This window comes from Pezoporus flaviventris, unplaced genomic scaffold (assembly GCF_033815535.1).
Source record: "Pezoporus flaviventris isolate CSIRO_AGI_PZ_B2104156 unplaced genomic scaffold, CSIRO_AGI_Pfla_v1 ptg000037l, whole genome shotgun sequence".
NCBI classification, from domain to species: domain Eukaryota; kingdom Metazoa; phylum Chordata; class Aves; order Psittaciformes; family Psittacidae; genus Pezoporus; species Pezoporus flaviventris.
In genome coordinates, this window is record NW_026892585.1 from 16,588,555 (window position 1) to 16,610,330 (window position 21,776).

Consider the following 21,776-nt stretch of genomic DNA (forward strand, 5'->3'; position numbering starts at 1 on the left):
ATTCTTCAAGCCAGCTGAAGGCTGACAGCTTCCGCTCTCCCGCTCGCTATCAGGGCACATCAAGGACTTCTGTTACGAGAGGAGCACCTGGTCCAAATTTATTTCAACGGCCCAGAGCAAAATGGGAAGGTGCTTAATGTTCAGCCACAATAGTGACATTTTTACGATACATCCAAAGTTCAGAAACAAACAAATGAAGGATTTGAAAGGCGTACAAACAGAAATGGTGACAATAAAAATTCAACATTAATATATCAATTTTAAAACATATACCACCCATATTCTGGAGGGCAAGGCCAAAAGTTCAAGGCAGAGAAAAGAAGAAATCTGTATAGCTAACTTGGAAGGAAAAAAAAACAAACCAAAAAACCCCACACCTTTCTATAACTTTTTGAAAGAAATGCTGACCCTTTACTAAAAAGGGCGTATTTAATTTCATCCTAGGTGAAATTAATACTACAAGTAGTACCACTCATTTCACCAAAAATTGGTGACACATTTCAGCTTTAGCAGAATAACAAGCAATATAAACATAAAGCTTTTCTACTTTAACGTTTCTAGTTTGTGCCTCTCTTCCTGCCTCAATGTAGAAAAATCAAATTAACTGGAGGGGCAGGGGGAGATGCACACAGGTAATATTGTAAAATCTTCATATCAGTAGTGAGAGATGAGCAAAATTTATTGTTAAAGAGTCTTGAATAATTTTCCTCAATCTCTTTGAAAAATACCATTGCTGTTTTCAGTCGAACCTTACGAACATGACACTCCTGTTCAATTCAAAATTAGGCCAATTTTATTTCTGCACCTACAACTGAATTAAAATTACAGTCATTATGTAAATTTACAGAAGACTTCTCATGCACAGAATGACAGAAGATCAGACACTGTTCTATTATTTTTTTAATTTCAGAAATTGAAATGCTGAAATTGCTTCACAGTAGTCAGGGCACATCACACAGTATAGCAAACTCACAACTCTGCAATGACACAGGAAGGGTCAATTAAATCTTTATAAATAACCACATTTAGGAACAATTTTAAATGTGTGTTGCCTAAACAAGAAACAAATTATTCAACATTACGTAATTCCACACTATTTATAACAAAGATCTGAGTTCTACACCTTGGAAATTTCTATTCAGGTATAAGAATGTACTGAAAGATAGAAGGTAAATTCTTTAATCAGTAAACTGGCTTTTATACTGCAGTAGAAAGCATCTATTTCTTCCTATTTGGCAATTACTGGCTTACTTTCCAATCAGTATGTATGGCCAGATTTGCTGCCTCATATGAAGTTATTAGCATGCACACATGTGCTATATCTCTTTACCAAATAGATAAAAGTGTAATTTAGTAACTGACAGAGAGAATCTGCAGTACAACTGAAACTACTAAAAAAAAGACCTCGTTCGAGACAGACTGAAATACATAACTACATAGGTAAAAATACACCATCTTTAAAAATAAATCCCAACAGATTTATGGAACAGTTAATACTGTAATTTCTTGTCATCTTAAGATTACTGCAGCTCTGCCTTCTCATGCAATTTCCCCTCTATTCTGCATGGTGAATTAGAGAACAATGCGCAAGCACAGACTTTTCTTGACAGCGTCTGCCGATACCAGTCATTAGTATTGTCCTGGATGTTGTGCTTGACCAGCAGCATACTTCACAGAAACATTTTCTTTCTGCTTGCTTCCTATTAACTGGGACAAACTTCCCTTATGTGTCTCTCAAGAACAGCCTTGCTTTTCCTTATTTGACCTACAAAACACACTGACATTTTTCAGACAGGAATTTTTAGTGTACTGACAGATGTTTTCTTTTCACTGAATAAGCAATGATTTTTACTGAGAATCAGCCGGTCACAGCATTTAAAGACCTTTAAAAATCCAAATTCCAACCTCATTCTTCCACAAAGATTCTAATGACTAAACAGTATTTAAAAGAACAATAAAAATCTCATGGGGAAAGCGGGAAGACACGTCAGGAGAAACGGATGGACAGTGGAAGAAAGAGTTAACAAAAACTGCAGTACACCTCAAAATGAGCTATAAAGGTTCCATAATGAACCTTCTAGTCCTGAACTATCTCTCAGGCGCATTCACTTACATTTCTTTATGCTGCCATCTCTCACTGCAAGTATAACAAGAAAGTTAAAACGTAATTTTACATGTAGGTATATCACCTCAAATTAGCAACATAAAATTACTGACATTTATTCTAAAGAAAGCCCTACTGGCTAGAGGTAAAATGCTGAACTAGCATCTGTCAGTACTGCTAATTGAGGTAAGGTTGGGAACTGTAAAGTACCATTAAAGGAGTAAAATAATACCAAATGGAAATGATGAGAAGGTACAGTACCCTTCTGACATGCTGAATTATTATCCTGATTAAAGTAGCTAGTATGTTTGACTCTTAAAAGTGCCATGAACAGTAATGTGCTTCAGAATTGCAAGGAACATTCTTACGGGCCGCAGTACCTGAAAAAACAGGTTAACAAATTCTTGCAATATAATACCCATAGATTTGATGTGTTTTTAATGAAGCGTTCCATCTTCTGTATTTTTAAAAAGCATATATCCTTTTTAGAGAAAAAGCATGAATGCCACATTTTTACCTCCAGCCTCAGCAGTTCCACCTGGTTCTCTGCAGTCTAAGTTTAGAGCAGATCTTTCGACTACAAGCTGTTTGCAAGATTCTTGCCATCATCTTGTGAATGGATGACAGTGGATAAAATCCAACACTGGACTCAAAAGTAAAACAATTATATGTAGGAGTATTAACAAAATTTATCCAACTTCATCTTTTTTTTCTTGTTTGGCATCTCTACCCCTTTGACAGCGTAGTATAACAAAACCTGTAGAGCTCTGTCTGTTCATTTGGGAACACAGCAAATTTTACTGTGGCATGTAGCAGTCTTCTAAAAAAAATTCAGTTATGAAACAGATGTTCCTTCTTCCTTTACCAGGAGGAACAGCAGGGGAAGAAAAATCAAAGACTATTCTGATCTTCATACTCTGACCTATGTCTACAATTTGTTGCTAGCCACAGCTTTTAGAAAATTCACACTTACAAACCACCAGTAAACATGGTACAAAATAAAGGCAATATGAAGAACATTCAAGGATGAGAAGGACTGTATTACATTTACTTCTGTGTGACTAAGCGTGTTAATTTTCAGCAGCTACCTGCTTGTTGAGAAACATGTTGAAACTTGAAGGTAGGGCAGTCACAAGAATATGCCTACTCTGCTTGAAAATATTAAGTTGTGCCAGTTTAAAAGCAAACATTTATGGCCAGATCCTATGGGATTTATTTTTGCAGTCTGCTCACATGAGGGAAAAAAATACAGTATACATTTCTAGCTTGCTAAAAGCTTTCATTACAGCACTAGTTGACAAAGAGAAAGCTCATGCCTTCTCCTTCACCACAGATAAACTGACAAATGTCACATTGTTTAACATTTGGACATACTAAAATGAAGCCAAATAGAGCATACTGGAAGCTGAAAACACTTTCCAGGCTCAGTTACATGAAACTTTGTAGGTCTTCCACAGAATCTTTAACCTCATGAAGTTCAACAAGGAGAAGTGCAAAGTCCTGTACCCTTGGAAAAACATCCCCATGCACCAACATATGCCGGGGCCACTCAGCTGGAAAGCAGCTTGGCAGAAAAGGACCTTGGAGTCCTGGTGGACACCAAGGTGAATATGAACCAGCAGTAGGGCAATAAGGCAAATGGCATCCTGGCCTGCATTAGACTAAGTTTTGCCATGTTAGGTCACACCTGGGGTACTAGGTCCAGTTCTGGCTTCTTTGGTACAAGAGAAATACAGACACACTGGAGAGAGTCCTTCAAAGGAATGCTAAGATGATCAAGGGACTGGAACATCTTTCCTATGAGGAAGGGCTGAGAGAGCTGGACTGCTCAGCCTGGAGAAGGTTCAGGAGGGTCTCACCAATGTGTATAAATACCTGAACGGAGGGTATAAAGGTGGATTCAGGCTCTTTTCAGTGGCGCCCAGTGGCATGAAAAAAGGCAATGGACACAAAAATGAAACACAGGAGGCTGTCCGAACATCAGGAAACACCTTCCGACTGTGGCGGCGACTAACAGGTTGTCCAGGGAGTCTCCAGCCTTGGAGATATTCAAAAGCTGCCTGGCCATGGATCTGGGCAACTGGATCTAGGGGAACTTGCTTGTGCAGAGGGGCTGGACCAGCAAACCTCCAGAGGTGCCTTCCAACCTCAGCCATTCCGTGATTCTCTAAAAGCTTCAAAATTTTTATGTGCACTTTACAGACACCAGAGTAGTATTTCCATATTATAATGATCTGAAAGTCAGGTTTTGTGCATGTATGCACATATGCACACAAACATCTTCATTCCTTTTAAAAGATAAGACAATCAGGATTTAATTATTTTGCCATTTCAAGAATTTCACATCCCAAGGCCTCCCAAAAAAACCCCACCTAGCTTGAAAAGTCATGGTGAATCTACTGCATATGAGCAGTTTCTGAGAGGGGAAAAGGACACTGTTATTCCTGAGTTAAGAATGTCAGAATAGTCCATCAAGCTAATGAAGGAGTTGCCTGCTGAAAAAAGTCCCCAATTTAAGAAAAAGAATAAAGAAAAGCCTCAAAAGCCACCAAAGTTCTCCCCTGAATTTTGTCAGCATTCAAGTGACATCCATACTTCAGAATTAACAGAAATGTACCAGTTAACTGGGGCATTAAAGCAACCTCTGTAGAGCTGGACAGTTTGTAAAGTTCATTAGCACCCAGATTACCTTCCTACAGACTCTTTGAGCCCCTCACAATCGTCTGAAAGATCATTAGATTCTGACACATCGTTCTTATATATCCAAATGACCTTTCAGATATGCTCTTCAGGTTTCACTGTTAACACTGCATGCCAAATGTCACCAAAATTTTTTCAAGTTAAGTGTCACCAGAAGACATTTTGACAGGCCATTTTGTCACTAGATACAGCAACAGAATTACGTTATGCTGGAGGTGAGGAAGGGAGTGAAAGAGAGAAAAAGCATCTGATCCCTAGTCAGCGCAGCGTTACTTTTGGTATCTTGCATAGTTTGTCAGCATATACATGGTGCTTTTTTGAGGAAGGAGAGGCCACTACTCCATATAGCTCAATGCTCCTGGCATCCTCAGTTTTGCAGGGCATTTTAAGAGGTCAAGAGAGCTGGAGAAAACAGGCAGCATGGGCTGCATTAGAGGGCAGCTCCCCAGTTATAAGTACTACCTAGGGTCCCCAAAAGGGCCAGCTTTTCCCAGAGTAACCAGTTTCAATGAGTGCAGCCTGATACACCGCTTTCCAAGACCTCACATGTACTTTGGCACATGACCACAGAATAATCTCATCTCTTCTGAGGCGCAAGCTCAGCTTACACCCCATCACACAGCAAAAAGCAGGGCACACACCACACGGTGCTCCAAGATTGCCAGAATGAACACAACCAGTCCTGTACCTCTAGGTGCAAAGAAGGCAGGCACACTAATACTTCAAGAGGATTAGGGGAGACGGGAAAGAGAAGGGGAAAGATGCACTGTTTCATCTTTACAAGTCTGAGTGTCCATCCTTTGACTAGCTAGTCTTTTCCTTCTGAAGAACTTCATGGAACAAGATGACCCAATTCAAACAAACACCAGAAAAAGTCTGCCATATTTTCTGAACCAACTGGTACAAATGAAAACCATGAGAAACTGAGTGTGAATGAGCAAACCATCAGAAGACAGAAACCTATACAGCTTCGACAGCCAAGAACAATTTGCCATAAAAGGAGTTCCTGGTAACTGCCAGAAAGCTGAAATATTTCTAAGAATTATTCAGCAAGTGAACAAGTAGGAAACCTTGGGTCAGGACCACTTTCTAATGCTTACCTCTTTCCGCTTTGAAATTGTCGTCTTTTATCAGCACCATGAGCACGCAGGGCTTACAGAGGAAAAAGCTTCCCTATCCTTAGGAGCATGGCTGTGCCTTCAAATGGGCTTCAGCAGCATTTGGGAACAGTTCACCTGACTACCACCAACGTTACAGGGTGCTCACTGCACTAAAATAGTGTCAGAAAAATGTGAGATTCCAGAGAAGCTGGACTTCTCAGAGCCATACAACTCATGGTGTTCATTTCCTATTAGACAGAGAGCTTACCAATGGAATTTTAATGAACAGTCATGACCAACCTGCTGGACAAGCAACATAAAACAATCTTTTCATGCAAACAAATTATAACATTATAGGACTGCAGGAAATTTCACATCACACACACTGAACACATGAACTAGACAGTGGTGCGTACGTGTGTGTGTCTGCTCTACATGCTACCTGTCAAAGCAGACCGCCTAAAGCTTAGTCAGGAAGAGGCTTTAAAAACCTTGTGAAAATACAGATGATAAAAGGAACTAAGAGGGTGGTACAAAGTAACTAGCTTCTCCAAATAAATACTCTGCACAGCTGTAAACTACATTTCGAGTTCCTGGGGAAGCAGGAACAAATCCTTAGATAAAAACCACATCTATTTAATGAATAGATACGTGGGAGCAAAGAAAGGGCTGACATTTCTAAAGCAACAGACTTAATGGTGCATGGAAGTATTTAATTCCACATTTTCAATTACATTTCCTGGCTTTCACTGTATTTTTTTGGTTACAATGCAAACTGCTTAGCCTATTTGTCAGGGTTTGGGAGTACACAAATCTGAACACTCTGAAGCCATAATGTAAGTCTGCAAAACTGGGTTGACTTTATTCCATCTACAAGCTTTACCCACCCAGGAAAGTTTCCAGAAACACAAGCTGAACCTTGAAGTTTGTTAGATGCTCTTTCCCAGGCCTTTATAAACCAAAAGCAATAAAACACTGTAGGCAAAGCATTCTGATCTTAGACACCATGTACAGTACTTACAGCAACCACCCTATGGAAGTCTTGTTATTGCTGCCTATTAAAAAAAGAAATCTGAAAACCAGAAAGTTAAAGCCTCACTGCTGTGGAGTAAAAGAATGGCCTTTTTATGGTGTGCTACTGCTGCCTTAAGGGGTAAATCCTGTTTAGGGCAAACCCTAGGAACAAAAAAGCCCAGCATCACTGTTGTATTAAACAGATCCCTCTTTTTGCTGATTTTATGGCACACATAGAGCCAAAAACCTCCTTATCAGAACAAATGCTTGACTACTTACTTTGGAGCCAATTAAAAAGGACTGTAAGATGACTTTTAAATTAAGGCTTTCAAGATATCCAACCAGCCAAGTACACTGTGAGAGCCGGATGCCCACCCTCAAAAGGTTTAGTGCTAGCTTCCCACCACCCACTCCCTCTTTCATAAAATAAAGTTATTTCAAATTCCAGGTTCCTTCTTTGATATATCCAAGCTGCTTTTGGGGAGGATTGGGCTTTTTATTTGCAGATAGGGCAGGAGTAGGGGGAAGAGGGAGGGAGAGAGGGGAGAGAATCAAAGCTACACAGATTCAATTCCTATTACAAACAGAAAAATTTTAGGCTCCTAAAAATATCGGTCATGCTAGAAATTATATGCCAAAACCCAACAGTGAACAAACTGCAGAGCCGAAGACAGTGAAAGAATGAAGGTATCCATCTGCAGATAACTGGTATCTTTAAAATGAAAAAAGAAGCTAGGTTTGACTATTTATCAAAAGCTGTGGTATTTCAAAACAGCAGTTTAGTAATGGAAACCACCACCATCTCAGATTCATCTAGATTTTGTTAAAGGTATTTAGGTACTTAGACAAGTAACTTTTAATGGATTCCTCCTCAGCTATTTCTGTCTGTAATTCATAAAGATGATAGCTAGGTAGACATCTGTATTTTTTAGATATCTTAATTTAGCCAGCAATGGAAAAGAATAGGGGAAAGAAGTAATGAAGTTTTCCTTCTCTTTTTCAGTAGGCTTTGAAAAGCAGTTACATGCACAGCAAGAAAAGATTAATAAAACTTAGGACACATTAACTAATTATATGGTAATGGGCCAGGTTTTACACTATTTCAAAATACATCTCCATTGGGAAAGATGTGTCACATAAGATCCAATCGTTATTTCCCATTTCACCAGTTTTAAATATGGCATGCTATATATACTGTCTTCAGTTTTCTTTGAAAGCAAAACACTAGCTTTGCAATGTGTAAAAGCAAGAAAAAAAATCTCCAAACCACAAATGTGTATTTAAATGTGTATTAAAAAAAAACAAAAAACCCCCATTTAATACTGAATTAATGACTAAGAAAGACCATTTAAAAGCATTCCAAACTCTACCGTAATTGAAGAAAAATCACATCTGACAGAGCTGTTTACCACCAACAGCACAGAAACCTTTCTAGGACTGTTCTACTGCATTAGACAAAAGAAACCCAAAACATTACTAAAGCAAAACCTCTAGCAGGCAATCAGAAAGTACTAAAAACATTTTGTGTTTTTAAGATAACACATTTGAGCCTGTTTAAAACAAGCCTTTAAAAAAAATAATCCTTTAAAAAAAGATCACACACAGGGTCAGTGATATCTGGCTAGCAGAAGATATCTATGTATGTTTACTGAAGTTAACTCGGCCCAGGTGAGGATCACACCCAAATTCCTGCATTTAACAGAATATGTTTTTAATGCTTTTCCCCCTGACCTTCACACTCCATTGCAGCAATTATATTTTATCTATAATTTGGTGTTTAGTGTTGGTTTATGTTGTGAATAAATACTTGATGGTATTAACACTACAAGAATTGTTTCTTTTTAAACAGCTATTGCACACATACAGTGTTCTAAAAATATTTATGATGGATGCATATACACATATGCATGTGCCTACATACAGACACACATGCAGAGCCTGACTTCCACGAGGCAGCAAAAGGTAGTGACCTTTCATCTCAAAACCAAAGTAATTTCTCAGCTACAGAAACAACACTTACAGATGAAAAAACAGCAAGCCTGGGGTTTTGCCGATTTTTTTAGTCTATCTGTATTTTGAATGACTTGCTTACAGTCTAGGAGCCCATGGTATAAATTTCATCCCAGAGTGAATTTTTATGATGGAGTTATAAACCCCTAAAGAAACAGGGTTTACAATGGAAGTGCTGACATAACTAACTATAGCAGCACTAGCACTGCCTCTGCAATCAAGACACATTATATTTATGAGGTAGGTGAAAGTCTGTAACCATCAATCACTGGAATCATATTGACAGATTCTAAGTTTGAGGTCCAACAGAATTAATGTATTCAGTTTCTCACACCATCGATATGAAGGGGAGAATTTGCAGGCACTTTTATGGGCTTAGGCTTTGACATCTTTACAGAAATCAGTGAGGGGCTGTCTTGCTGAAACATTTCATTCATCTGCTGCCTCAGCTCTTCTAGGGTTTGCACCAACCTTTCACACAAAATGCTAGAGAAGTAGATTGTCCAGAAACCAAATGTGACCTTATGCACATACATGTGCTTCATGAGCTGGTCATTACAAACATTAATTCTATGTATATCCACCAGACATTTAAAATAATACCCAAGAATGATTAATCACCCAAAGAATATCCAACTCCTAAATTATAACTCAACATCCCTATATAAAACAATCTAAAATGTCAGCACCTCAGTCTTTATGATATCACACCGTTCCAATAATTCTGTTTTACAAGTAAATTCCTATTATACATTAATAAGTGCTGTTGGTGGCTAAACTTCATGCCTTTGAGTAATGACCAGGTTGAAGGCAATTAGGCTGGCCAGGTGCAGCTGGGTTAGGTACTAATAAAAAGTTTTTAAATTTTACTATTTCCGTTTGGATTTTGGGGATGCATTCCAATCTGCCCAAATTAGGGAGGAAATTGTTTCCATGTTTTCAGCTGTTCCATGGTCTGACTATTACTGACCGATACCCCGCAAAGACTTTTTCTTTCCACTTACACACACCCCTTACTCACAAGACCCCAGGTCTTCATTTTTCAACTTTTCAGAGCAGCACAATGGGAAAACTAAGAAACTATTCTGTAAGTTTGCAGAAGTTTTCAGTTCAGCTACAGGGTTAGCTGGGCTTGAGAGAAACTGGTCTGAAAACAGAAAATCTGAGTTGGTTTGCAAAGTCCTTAGCTATATATAAATCCAGAATAAGAAGTGAAATGCAACTGTTGTCATCTTCACTCCCTCCATTCCTCTGAAAGTCCAGACTGATGTGAATGTGTTTTCCATAACAACTCATAGTTTTTATAATTACTTGAAAACTTATTTTCTTTTAATCAAACCTACTCTAACATCATTTACACCGATTTTAAAAGCCATGTTTTTACTGAAGTGCCTGCAGGATGTGCAGAGTGCTGCCAGTGCCCTTGGGTTAGGTCAGAGCAGGGAGGCTTTCTGAAGTGACACCACTGCAATCAGCCATTCTGTGTGTGTACACATGCACGCTTACATACACCTTCCTGCCCTCTTGCCCTCTACACATTTTCATCTGTGACTCTTACTCAAGCACAGCCTGAGGCTGAGCACAGAGAGCATCACACAGCTTATGGCCAGAGGCATCAGGAAGCCTCCAATGTTTCTCACCAGACAAATGCTTTTCTCAGAAGGCAAAGCTACTGCCAGGGACTGGAGGAGTTGGGGAACAAAAGAGCTATCTCATTCCACACAGATAAGTCTTAAAGCCTTGTATAGATAGCCCTGAGCTTCTCTACTGCTTTGTGAAATCATTCTCTCACATCAGTCTTTACTTCTGGAAAATGGAAACATGGATTATTTTTAGGAGCTCACAGCGGCATTTGTTAAGTTTCATTTTCTACCTGTAAACCATACAGAGATGTCACAATTTACAGGTGACTAGGACAATATTCTCCAGCAGGATCAACACAAGCTTCCCCTATTCCTGTCGCCCAGAAAGGCATCCTCAGTGAAGCCTGTGCCAAAATGCTGCTTAATAGGGACTTTAAGCCTACCTGACTACAGCCACTTCTGCATGAAAGCTTGCAGCAAAGTGGCCCTGACGAGAACATGTCACACTGGTGGCTGGGTGGCCGTAGAGACACATTTTTCTCCTTCCCAACGCCCCAAGTTCAGCTTACCACACTCTTTGACAAGCAGATTTGTATTCTGGACTCTTTTTTAAACCCCAGTCAGAAATTTAACCTAAAAAAATCTATGATGGTCCAACAGCAGTAACAGGAAGGCATGACTGAAATGGATACAATTTATACATAATGAAGCTGCAACTTCCACTTGTTCTGTAGCTTTTACACAGATTTGAGCCTAGGGGAAAAAGTAACAGATTTTTGAAACCAGAACAGAAGTATGTGCCAATTTAAAAAGCCATCATTAATTCTTATGACTGTAATCTGAAATCAAGCATGGCATACATCTACTTTTTTGCAGGCATTCCTCTGCAGTCAAAATGCAAGAGTAGTGCAGCATGCATAGGGGCATACAGGGAGCTCACAGAAAATGACCTGCTGTGCTTTCCCACAAGTGAGCAGCGCCCTGAGGAGGGCAGCATGTAGGCATGGATTTAAATATGCACAGAACTGTTTGCAATCGCATGCTTTACTAAAACAGCCTTGCCTTCCAAGAGATTAGTGAAGTACCACACACACAGCCAAACATTATCATAAAACGCAGGCAGAAAGACAGCAGGATATTAAACCAAAGCTCACTAAAAAAATGCCAAAGCCCTTGCTTTCATGAGTATCAACAGGAACAGATTCTCAGCATCTTTAATAACTCAATTTCTTCACTCTAAAACATTGCCAATCCAATTTTAAATGTGTTTAACTGAATCAAGACATTCAAAGCAATAGATCATCTAATACCAAATTACACAAGGGAAACGGGAGCAATTACCAGAATCTGCAAAAACCAGACCTATTTTTAAAAAGGATCCAATTTTAAAACAATGCCATTTAGTTTTAATGTCAGTCAATTTGATAACACAAGTGATAATATTTGTGATCCCCAAAACTGGGCACATTTTAAAACAATTGCTTAGTCAGACTTGGTGTGTAAATTTCATGAAAACAAAACAAGTTTAAAATAAATTAAAACAATAAAATGCATCAGCTTCCAGATTATTTTCTCGATTACTTGATTAAATCTCCAATTCAGTCATGCTGTCTTAAACATTACTGCAAGGAATATGATTTCCAGTTATAAAGATTCTAAAAAGCGGTTACAATGCTTAATGAAAGCAACATTACAAACACGCCACAGATTTGCTCTGTTCATAAATAGAAAAGCAGTGTTTTTAAGGCTTTTAATATGGCGTCGTTGTAGCTGCTCACTCTGTCTTTTCCTACCAGTCTGATTTTTGTCTGTGGCTTCATGATGATATTTTGAGGTGATAATTAAAACTGGACTCTAAATAGAGGGGATTTTTTCATAATTAATTATACATTCTTTATTTTTGAAGCTTCACCTAAATTTGAAATCTGGAAGCACGGGCAGTATCAGCACTGAAACATCGCTGTCGTTTCCAAGAGAGAGTTAATATATTTAAGCTACCAGCATTTTAAAAGCTAATTACAAAGCTGGCAGCAAAAGTAAGAATGCGAGAGCAGGAGTGCAGGGCCATCCGCTGCCTTGCAGTGCCCTCTGGTGCTGCTCCTACAGAAGTGGAACATCAACGTGCACCCAAGCTCTCCCGGCCAGAGAATTAAGCATGGGTGTCAAAGACACCAGCCGAAAGTTCTGCAGCCTCTATACAATCACACATGCACATATTTAATGTAAAGAGCGTAACTGTGGGAAAAGCATTAAATCACACAAGGCGACACTTGAACAAAATTCCACAAGGAAATATAAACCTACAGCACAACTGTTCCCTGAAAAAGGAGCATCCAGCAAATTATCCCAGAATATAAAAATATACAATGAGTGAAGGTCAGAATTATATTTCCACCTGTTCACAAAACTCCAGGTCCCATGTTTCTTATAGCTTTTGGAAGCTACACAGAACACGATTGTCTTCTTCCCAACTGAAAGACCGATGAACACCCATGACCTTAACCACAGAAATTTAGGAATACTTTATGGCAATGGCAATCATGTTGTGAGTTTACACCCACCCCCAAATAAAATTTAAATGAGCAATTCAATGGTCTTAAAGGTCTTTTCCAGCATGAATAATTCTATGAGCATTCAAAGCAACCATTAAAAAAAACCCAAAAAACAGATTAAAAACGACCTCACACAAATTTCTTTGTGTGTATCTCAAGTTTTCTGCAGCTACATGAAAGGTCTTATTTTTTTTCAACACTAACCCAGGTTTTGCCACCAGGGCTGGAGCAGAGATGTTAGCCACTAACCATTATCAGGTGTTACAACTGACTACAGCAGGCTAAGCCTATTGCATTAAACACAACTTTAAAGAACAGTATTTGTAAGTTTAGTTACACCAGAAGATTCTCAAATCAGAAATTCTGTGCACTTGAAGGTGGAAGCAGTGGCAGACACAGGTATTTAAGGTTTCAGGAATAACCAAATTGCTCAACCTGAATTGAAATTACTAAGTTATCTCATAGTATTAGGTCTCTTCCTAGTTCTGCTTCCTTTCCTTTCTTAAACTGTGTGCATCTAGTGAAACATGAAACATGTCTTTCGATTACTGACACAAGTATTTCCATTAAATGCCCTTTCCACTTCAGTGAAAGCTGTCCAGTATTTTCAAATAATGTTTCTTTCTCTTACAATAATTCTTTTCAATTGGATTATTTCAGTATTTCTTCAGAATTCCAGACAGCAAAAACATGACAGAATCTTTGTAAACCAGACAACAAAACTGCTAGTAACATCATATGAACTGCAGTCATTGCATTTGTATTTTGTAATTGTGAACATGCAGGCAGTTCAATAATGGAAGAAAAATAAAAATAGTAATGTTCTAAACTGGTCATTAAGGAATTACAAAGAATGCCACTGACTTTGGTGGGTCACCAAAAAGAAACAATAATAAGTAAAATACAAGAATCCACCACTTATGTGACAGAGCACACACATTTTAACACAGCAGGCACTAAAATGCATGTTTTTCAAATGCCACTTTGAAGAACCATGCAAACCATCCTCTTCTGAGCACTGAGGCACAACATCCAGCTTACTGGTGGCGACCACCAACCCAGAGGAAGCAGAGGAAGAGCCTGGAAAGGAAGGCAATGACTGAGAGACACGGTCATACTTCTCTGAAATACATTATCCTAGAAAGTGCAGGAAGAGATTTTTCTGCATCTTCCCCAGAGAATAATGAATGTGGGAAAGCAGCACTGCATGACAATTCCTTTTCTTCTCTCCCACAAGGCTGAGGCTATAAGCTACACATGAGGACGGTACGTTACAGATAAGAACAATCATCGCAAAAGTAGGAGTTGTGAGCAGTTTTCGTGAACTTTTAAGGAATTAAAACTAATGCTATGATAACCACAAACATTAGATCAGGAATTTCATTACAATAAATCTAAAGTGACTAACTGCAGCTTGAAATACTTTTTATGTTTTTATATTTTTTGTATTTTCTGAGAACTGTCAGATTACTCTCCAACACTCAGAGGATGATTATCAGAAAGACTGGCAAACACTTGGACTTTCAGCACTATCTGTTCCTTGGCGTCAACATTTTCCTATCCACCTTTTACTCTAATCAAAGGAGTTTCTGTTAAGGTATTTCAGAGAACGACAGAATGGCTTGGAAAGGACCTTAAAGCTCATCCAGTTCCAACCCCTTGCCATGGGCAGGGTCACCTTCCACTAGAGCAGCTTGCTCCAAGCCCGTGTCCAACCTGGCCTTGAACACTGCCAGGGATGGGGCAGCCACAGCTTGTCTGGGCACCCTGTGCAGTGTCTCATCACCCTTTTCCCCCCTTTTTCTTTTAAGACAGCAAAACTTGGAAGCGGTCTCCTCAAATTCATAAATAGAATAATTGAAAAAAAACAAACCAAAATCCAAACCAAACCCACAGCAGGCAAGATGTTTCTCACTTAATTTTAAGGACAGCAGCCTGCAACTCATGGAAGAAGTTATTCAAATATAGCCATACGGTTGTACTATAAAAAACTTTAGCACCAAAGGTCTTTCCCTATCTGTCCTCAAAGTTGCTATAACTTTGCTAAGAAAGTGCAATGAAATAGGAGCAAAAATAAAACCAGTGTTACGTTTCATTTAAAATAACCATTGCACATATCACTGACCCCTAACACCTTATGTCACTGTGTGAATGCAAGAGCCAGCTAAGCGTCACCACAGTTACGCTATGTGTGCCATCAGAGGTGGGACTGCAACGTACATGGTGGACATGGCCAAGAAAACCATGACCTTGCTAGCTGGTGCAGTTACAGTCATGAAACTGCAGAGGCACCAGCCTCAGCCGTGCCCAAGAAGGCCCCAAGAGTGCCCGGAGGACCTAGAAGTTGTCTCCTCCATGGCACAGTTTTGATACAGAAGAAGGATGGGTTAGAACTCTGCTTGGCTACATTATCACACAACACTGTTTACTGCCCAGTTCCATTAGATTTTGAAACTGTACCAATTCACACCAAATGGATCAAAACACAGATGCACAGATGTTTCAATCCCCTACAAAACCATACAGCTGCATACTGAAGGGTAGTTCCCCTCACCCCTGCAAAATGGAGTTTTGCCTTTGGAAATAAAGCTGTTCAAAGACTAACTGGAAGCATACAGAGAGCACTTTAAAGTACAAACATGGTACAACTATATCTAAGACACTTTTTCTACACTGTTTACTTTGCATTTATAAACACGAACCAATTTTACAACCATGCCTTCTTAAAGCTGACAAACGGTAACAACTCTCTTTGGTCTCTAATGCTTCACCTTCTTCATGACTAATATGAAGCAAGAACGTAGAATTTTATTCACATTAGAGAGAAAGCAGGAAGCAAAGAGTGACTGCTAATTCCTGTTCAAACCAGCATGCCACACTGCATCAGGTATTAAACTTGAAGCTAAGGAGCAGGGTGTCCACCCCACATGGCCCCTGACCCAACTGAGAGCCTTCTCCTGTCATATCAACATGTACTGGCATCACCAAGAGATGATTTGGTGGAAACTGCTGAAAGCTACAGAAACTCATTTCAGAAATGTTCTTCTCCAATGTAGTCCTCAGGAAATTTCTTCTGGAAACTCTCCTAATTGCTGCTAATGTCGCAGCTGTATTCATTTATTCATTGGAGACATGGAACCAATCAGATTACGGCAGCACCTCGAGCCTTTTTTTCAATGCCTGCTTGTGAAACTTATTTTCAACAAGTCAAAGAAGATCACAGAAAGTTTTGGAAAATTTGAAAGAAAACATTTAAAGAAGGATAACATGTAATTAACATACGGCTGACACTGACAGTGACTAAAGCAGCATTCTGCATGTAGTGATATCAAAGAACAGAATACAGTTGATGCCAATCACTACAGACATACAGAAAGAAGTACTACTACTGAACAGCTTTCTCACTGCTTTAACAAAGTTAAATTTCTTCTTGGTAAAGTCAACAGCATTTACGTCACAAATGAAACTCTATAATAGGTTCTTCTGCTGATACCAAGAGTGTGGGAAAGGGAGAAGAAAACCAGCAACCCCAACAAAGCATCCTTCACTCACTGCGTGAGTATAGCATCACCTGAATGCAGTTGCCTGAACACCAAATACAATGTTTTCCACAACCATAGTTTGCATATCCCCTCCTCCTCACCATGGGGTGAGGGGTGGACTGCAGATCTTTTGTACAGGGAATCCATGAAACTGGACTTGCTGACGACTTCTTGAGCGCGAATCATGGTGCCTGCTCTCCCTGACAGCAACTAAAGCAGGGATGGACAAACTGGGCCCAGAGGCTGACTACTCTGCCTGCTTCTTTGACTTGCATAATCAAGCCAGGCACAGATACCCAATACAGCCACAAGCTTCTGGCCACCCCAGGGCAGGACACAGCCACTCATCAGCATGGAGAGATGAGGAACAGAGCGGCTCTTGGGCAAGGAACTGAAACTATGTTATTCTTCCATCAATGAGAAGATGCCCAAACCGACTTGCTTCACCTATGCTGCAAGTCTTCATTTTTTCTTTTTCTCTCTCTCACATACACACACTCCCCATCCCCTCCAAAAAAAACCCTAACTGCTCATCATAAAATCTTAATCTTCCCAAAATTAGAGGATGCTGGTTATTTGCTTAACATCTTACCACAGTACTATATGAATTTTAGAATACAGCTGTAAACACAGATCCCCACTTCACTAACTGATGTGGTTTCACTAAACTGGAGACCAGTTCCAAGTCTGAAAAGGTTCTTGTACCTGAGAAGTCCATCACAAGCAGATGAGCTTATAGAAGTATCATTGCTGTACCAGTTCTTAGACCCTTATCATGCAACTTTTTAAAGTTTGTGCTACTAAAGTTTATGATATCTTCAATATGTTTGCCGAGGATACAAATATTGAGATAGAGAGAAATCACAGCATGTTGCTGATGGAAGTCAGCATGAAAGAAACTCAAACTGGTCCATGTGTCAGAAGTCACCTAGGAAACGCCTGTGACGTTAACAACATGACGAAAGAGGGGATGTCTATCCAGGAAACATTTGGTTTGGAAAGACTAAGGAATCAAGGCGGACAGCTACTGGGCAGTGGGGTGGAAAGGCTGAAATAGAAAGATTTCAATTTTTAATTCACAGGAGTCAAAATTCCTAATAAAGCATATGGTTTTAATAGTGAGAATAAGCCACTGGAAGAGCTTACCAAGTATTAGGATGACTGGATACTAGAAATGCTAAGCTCAAGATCTTTCTTGATGCATGCTTTCAGAAAAGTATTAAGGCAAGGAAGTCCTGTAATCAGTGCTGAGAGGCTCAGAACAGATGAACACAGTCAAGTTCCCTGGTCTGCAAACCAAATTGTGATAGCAGTGCTTTGTTGGGGTTTTTAAACACAAAAATTTCAAACTTGGAACAGCTGCTGCACTCAAGGGAAGGACAGACAGCTGGATAGTACTTGGTCTTGAAGCCCAAACATAAATCACAGCTGTACACAGTCACTTTTATCTGTTCTTCTGAGCCAGGATTATCTACAGAAGCACGTCAAACGGAGCTAAACCTCCTGCTGCTCAAACATACTATCAAGCCCAGGAAATTCTTACCCCACAACTCATTTCTCTGGAGCATGAAGTCAGCTCTGGAAGAGCTGAGAGTCCTCTGCAGCAACAGGAATTCCAAACCAAGAAATAAATAAATACTTTTGCATTTTTAAAGCCAACCTGACAGGTACAGTACAATATTACTTGACTACCAGTTGCGGCATGCATTTTTTTTCTCTCAATGTGAGATATCACCACAACAAAACCAGTCAAGAACCCACATCACACAGGATAAACCTCTTGCTCCCTCACCCTATGCAGGCAAAATCCACCCAACATCACCATGCTTCTGGACCCCCATACCACTGGTGACACATGAATGTCTGCACACGGGAAAGCAAGCACTTAATTGGGGCTAAAATCCATTGCAAACATTCATCTTTCTGCTCATGCATTCCCACACAGACCCAACTGTTTGCACAATGCTTATACCTCTTTTTCCCCTTCCCAGAACTCATCTCACTCCCATGAACTTGGTCCTTTAAGAGAACGCAAAGCTCTAGACAGAACATACAACATTCCTAGTCCTCACAGTCACAACACTTCTTACTGTGGGCTTCCAAGAAAATGCTCATTGGCAGCATCCCATCTGATGTACAAAACGTGGGTGCCCACCAAACATCCTCAGAGTAACTAAAGCGAAACTTCTGACAGCTACACTTCAACAGGAGCCTGGCACATGCCTGAATGTGTAAGAAAATACAGCTTGTGGGTGTACCTGAGTACTTTCAGCTAGCCCAAAAGCAAAGCAAGAAGCCAAGTAAGAAGTGACAGATACCACATCACTAACAGAGCACAGAAATGTCTGAAAGGTACATATGGCTTGCAAAGTACTGACCTCAGAAAGGTTTGCGGCTTCAACATCAATAGTCATCAACAGTCGCAGGGACTTAATAATTTAACTCTTTGGTAATGCTGTTGGTAAGAACAGAACCGAATATGGGAAAGGCTGAAATATAGGCATGCCCACTGCTAGTTCTTGCAGCAAGACACAAGAAATCAGCAACTGTTAAAGGTGAGAAGACTAATGAAAAAGAGACACTTTTCTACATAGGAAAAAACCTGCCAAGACGCAGTTCAAAGAGCTGAAACACTGTGAAGGGCAGCAAAGGAAGCAGACATGAAGACAGGCATTATTCATGCTTGCATGTATGGATGATCGCCTTGTTGCAATTGATGTAGCTTTTCAGTACCAAAATCCCAGCTCGCTGCTTCATCTCTAATCAGGCAGGAATAAGAAACAGCAGCTGGTAAGAAAGAAAGAGGAGGGGGAAAAATAGAGAAACTTTTAACCTACACCTGGGGGAATTGAGCCCAAGAATCTTAATTGACTCGATTAAATCTGCAGAGAGCAGAGATAGTGTAAATATTAGAACTGGCTTGGGAAAAAGAAGGGAAAAGCCCTCCAAGGCAACACATTCTTTTCTTCTATGATCTCCATTGTGCCATGCAATTCAGAAGACAGAGGTCTGCCCCAGGGCTATAGTAGAGGCTGTGCTTTGTGGTTTAGAATTTTGATATACTATTTCTGAGGTTTCTCAGGGTATCTCAGGAGAGCACAGGATTACAGCGTATGACAGAAACACTTGTTCTATTACAGGAGTTCAAATCTCCGGAAGAACCCATTGTAATGCATTGAACTGTCAATCCAACTGCCTATTTCTTCCTGTAAAGGAGACACAGGAAAGCTGAACCTTTACTTCTTAAGTTATTAAACAGATTCACAACATACAAATGGAAAACTACATGATGTCTTTCTCCTTTGGGTGTTACCAGTGTAACTAAAGTGGGGGATGTGTGTTGGTGGGCTTTATGGTAATGCCACAGCTACATAAACCCTACCACCTTCTGACCCAGTATCCCAGAGAAAAACCTTTCACATGAAACAGCATCACAGCCACAGCAGACAGAAAGCAGCAATGGACCCAGCAACCTCATTATAAAGTGCGTCTTTATGCATTAGCTGGAGAATTTAACATTTCAGCTCCAAAAATACACACTAAAGCCACGACAGTGCATACGAATACTCTAATAAATATTGCAAATGTCAGTCCACTCAACAACAGAATGAAAGACCCGAGTTTAAAGAAAGGGATTTAAAACCCGTGTGTAGTTTATGAACTGTACAGTGGAAGTTTAGCCTCAAAAAAAAAAAAACCCACATTATCTAAACCAGATGTTGGCTTCACAATACTCGATTTATGATAAATTGTTTTAATATTCATACCTAGCACAGGCACGGCAATAAATCACACAAAAATAAAATATAACGGGCATTCTGAGGCAAAGAAATTACACACTCCTGCTTTGTAAAACCAGTCTGTATGGAAAGCAAAGGGAATAAATCTCCAGGTGGCTTAACGATGTTTTCCTTCACCAGCGTGTCACGAATGTGACGAAGCCAAGAGAGCAAACCCGAATTATTGGAAACAACAGGTAAATGCTGGCTTACCGAACACACACACACACACACACCCGGGCAGGACGGGAGTGAGCGCCAGCGCTGGGACCGCAGGGGGAGCCTCACCCGGGCGTCGGTGCCAGGCGACGCTGCCACCGTTCACCACGAGGGGGCTCCCGCCGCCCCCCGCAGCACCGGCGGCCTCGGGAAGTAACGGTAGGGCAGCGGGGTAAAGGGGAATCACCCCAACCTGCGTTCGGGTGGAAGAGAATAACGCGTCAAATCCAACGCAGGAGATGGGAACCAAGCACTCCTGATCAGTGCCCATCAAACGTCACCGCTGAAAAGGAAGGGGCAGCTGGGCACAGCGACGCACGTAGGCATGGCCAGGTTCCTCAGGGGAGATGGACCGTGTCAGCCTGGAGAAGAGGAGACTCCAGGGAGAACTTAAGAGCAGCTTCCAGTGCCTAAAGGAGACTTACAGGAAACCTGGAAAGGGGCTTTTCACGAAGCATCTCACAGGACAAGGGGGAATGGCTTTAAACTGACACAGGGAAGGCTGAGATGGGATATAAGGAATTGTTTCCTGTGAGGATGGTGATTACACTGCACAGGTTGCCCAGAGAAGCTGTGGCTGCCCCATCCCTGGCAGTGTTCCAGGCCAGGCTGGACAGGGCTTGGAGCAACCTGGTCTAGTGGAAGGTTGGAACTGGATGGTCTTCAAGGCCCCTTCCAACCCAACTCATTCTATGATTGTACGATTGTACTACTCGAGAGCGAACTGAATATGAAAATCTTGTCCACAAGAACATCAGTTTGCTGTCACATTTTAGTTCAGTGCCCTTCTAAGTCAGGGTGTCAGAGCAGTAATGTCAGGAGCAGAAATCAGAAGGCTAGCTTCTCCCCTATAAAAGCATTTGTTTTAAACATGCTTTGCTGTAAAAAGGACTCACCTCCATCCCCTTCCCCACCTCCCCAAAGTTCTGATACTGCCTACGAAGTGTCAAGTGGCAGCTTCAGCACCATATGCTGCAGGGTGAGAATGCGCTTACAGATCAGTACAGACTAAATACTGTGGGCTGCAAAAAAGGAAGAGTTTGTGTTGTATTTAAAAGACATAAAAATACCAGTTTCTGCCTGAAACATCTCACTGACAGAGAGGGCAGGTACCCAACAGGAAGGCAGACTCTTCACCTCCCCAGACTTACAGGGAACTTGCTTTTTTTTTTT

General features: G+C 40.4%; 1 protein-coding gene and 1 long non-coding RNA gene across 2 annotated transcripts in view; one reads left to right on the forward strand and one right to left on the reverse strand.

Annotated features, from left to right (window-relative positions):
- LOC133275098 (uncharacterized) overlaps positions 1-6,990 on the forward strand; it is a 44,795-nt gene extending 37,805 nt beyond the window's left edge. The window contains exon 4 of the long non-coding RNA XR_009745393.1: positions 2,594-6,990. This is a non-coding gene — a long non-coding RNA (uncharacterized LOC133275098). The remainder of the gene's footprint in view (positions 1-2,593) is intronic.
- JAZF1 (JAZF zinc finger 1) overlaps positions 1-21,776 on the reverse strand; it is a 189,308-nt gene that overhangs the window by 141,736 nt on the left and 25,796 nt on the right. The window lies entirely within an intron of this gene.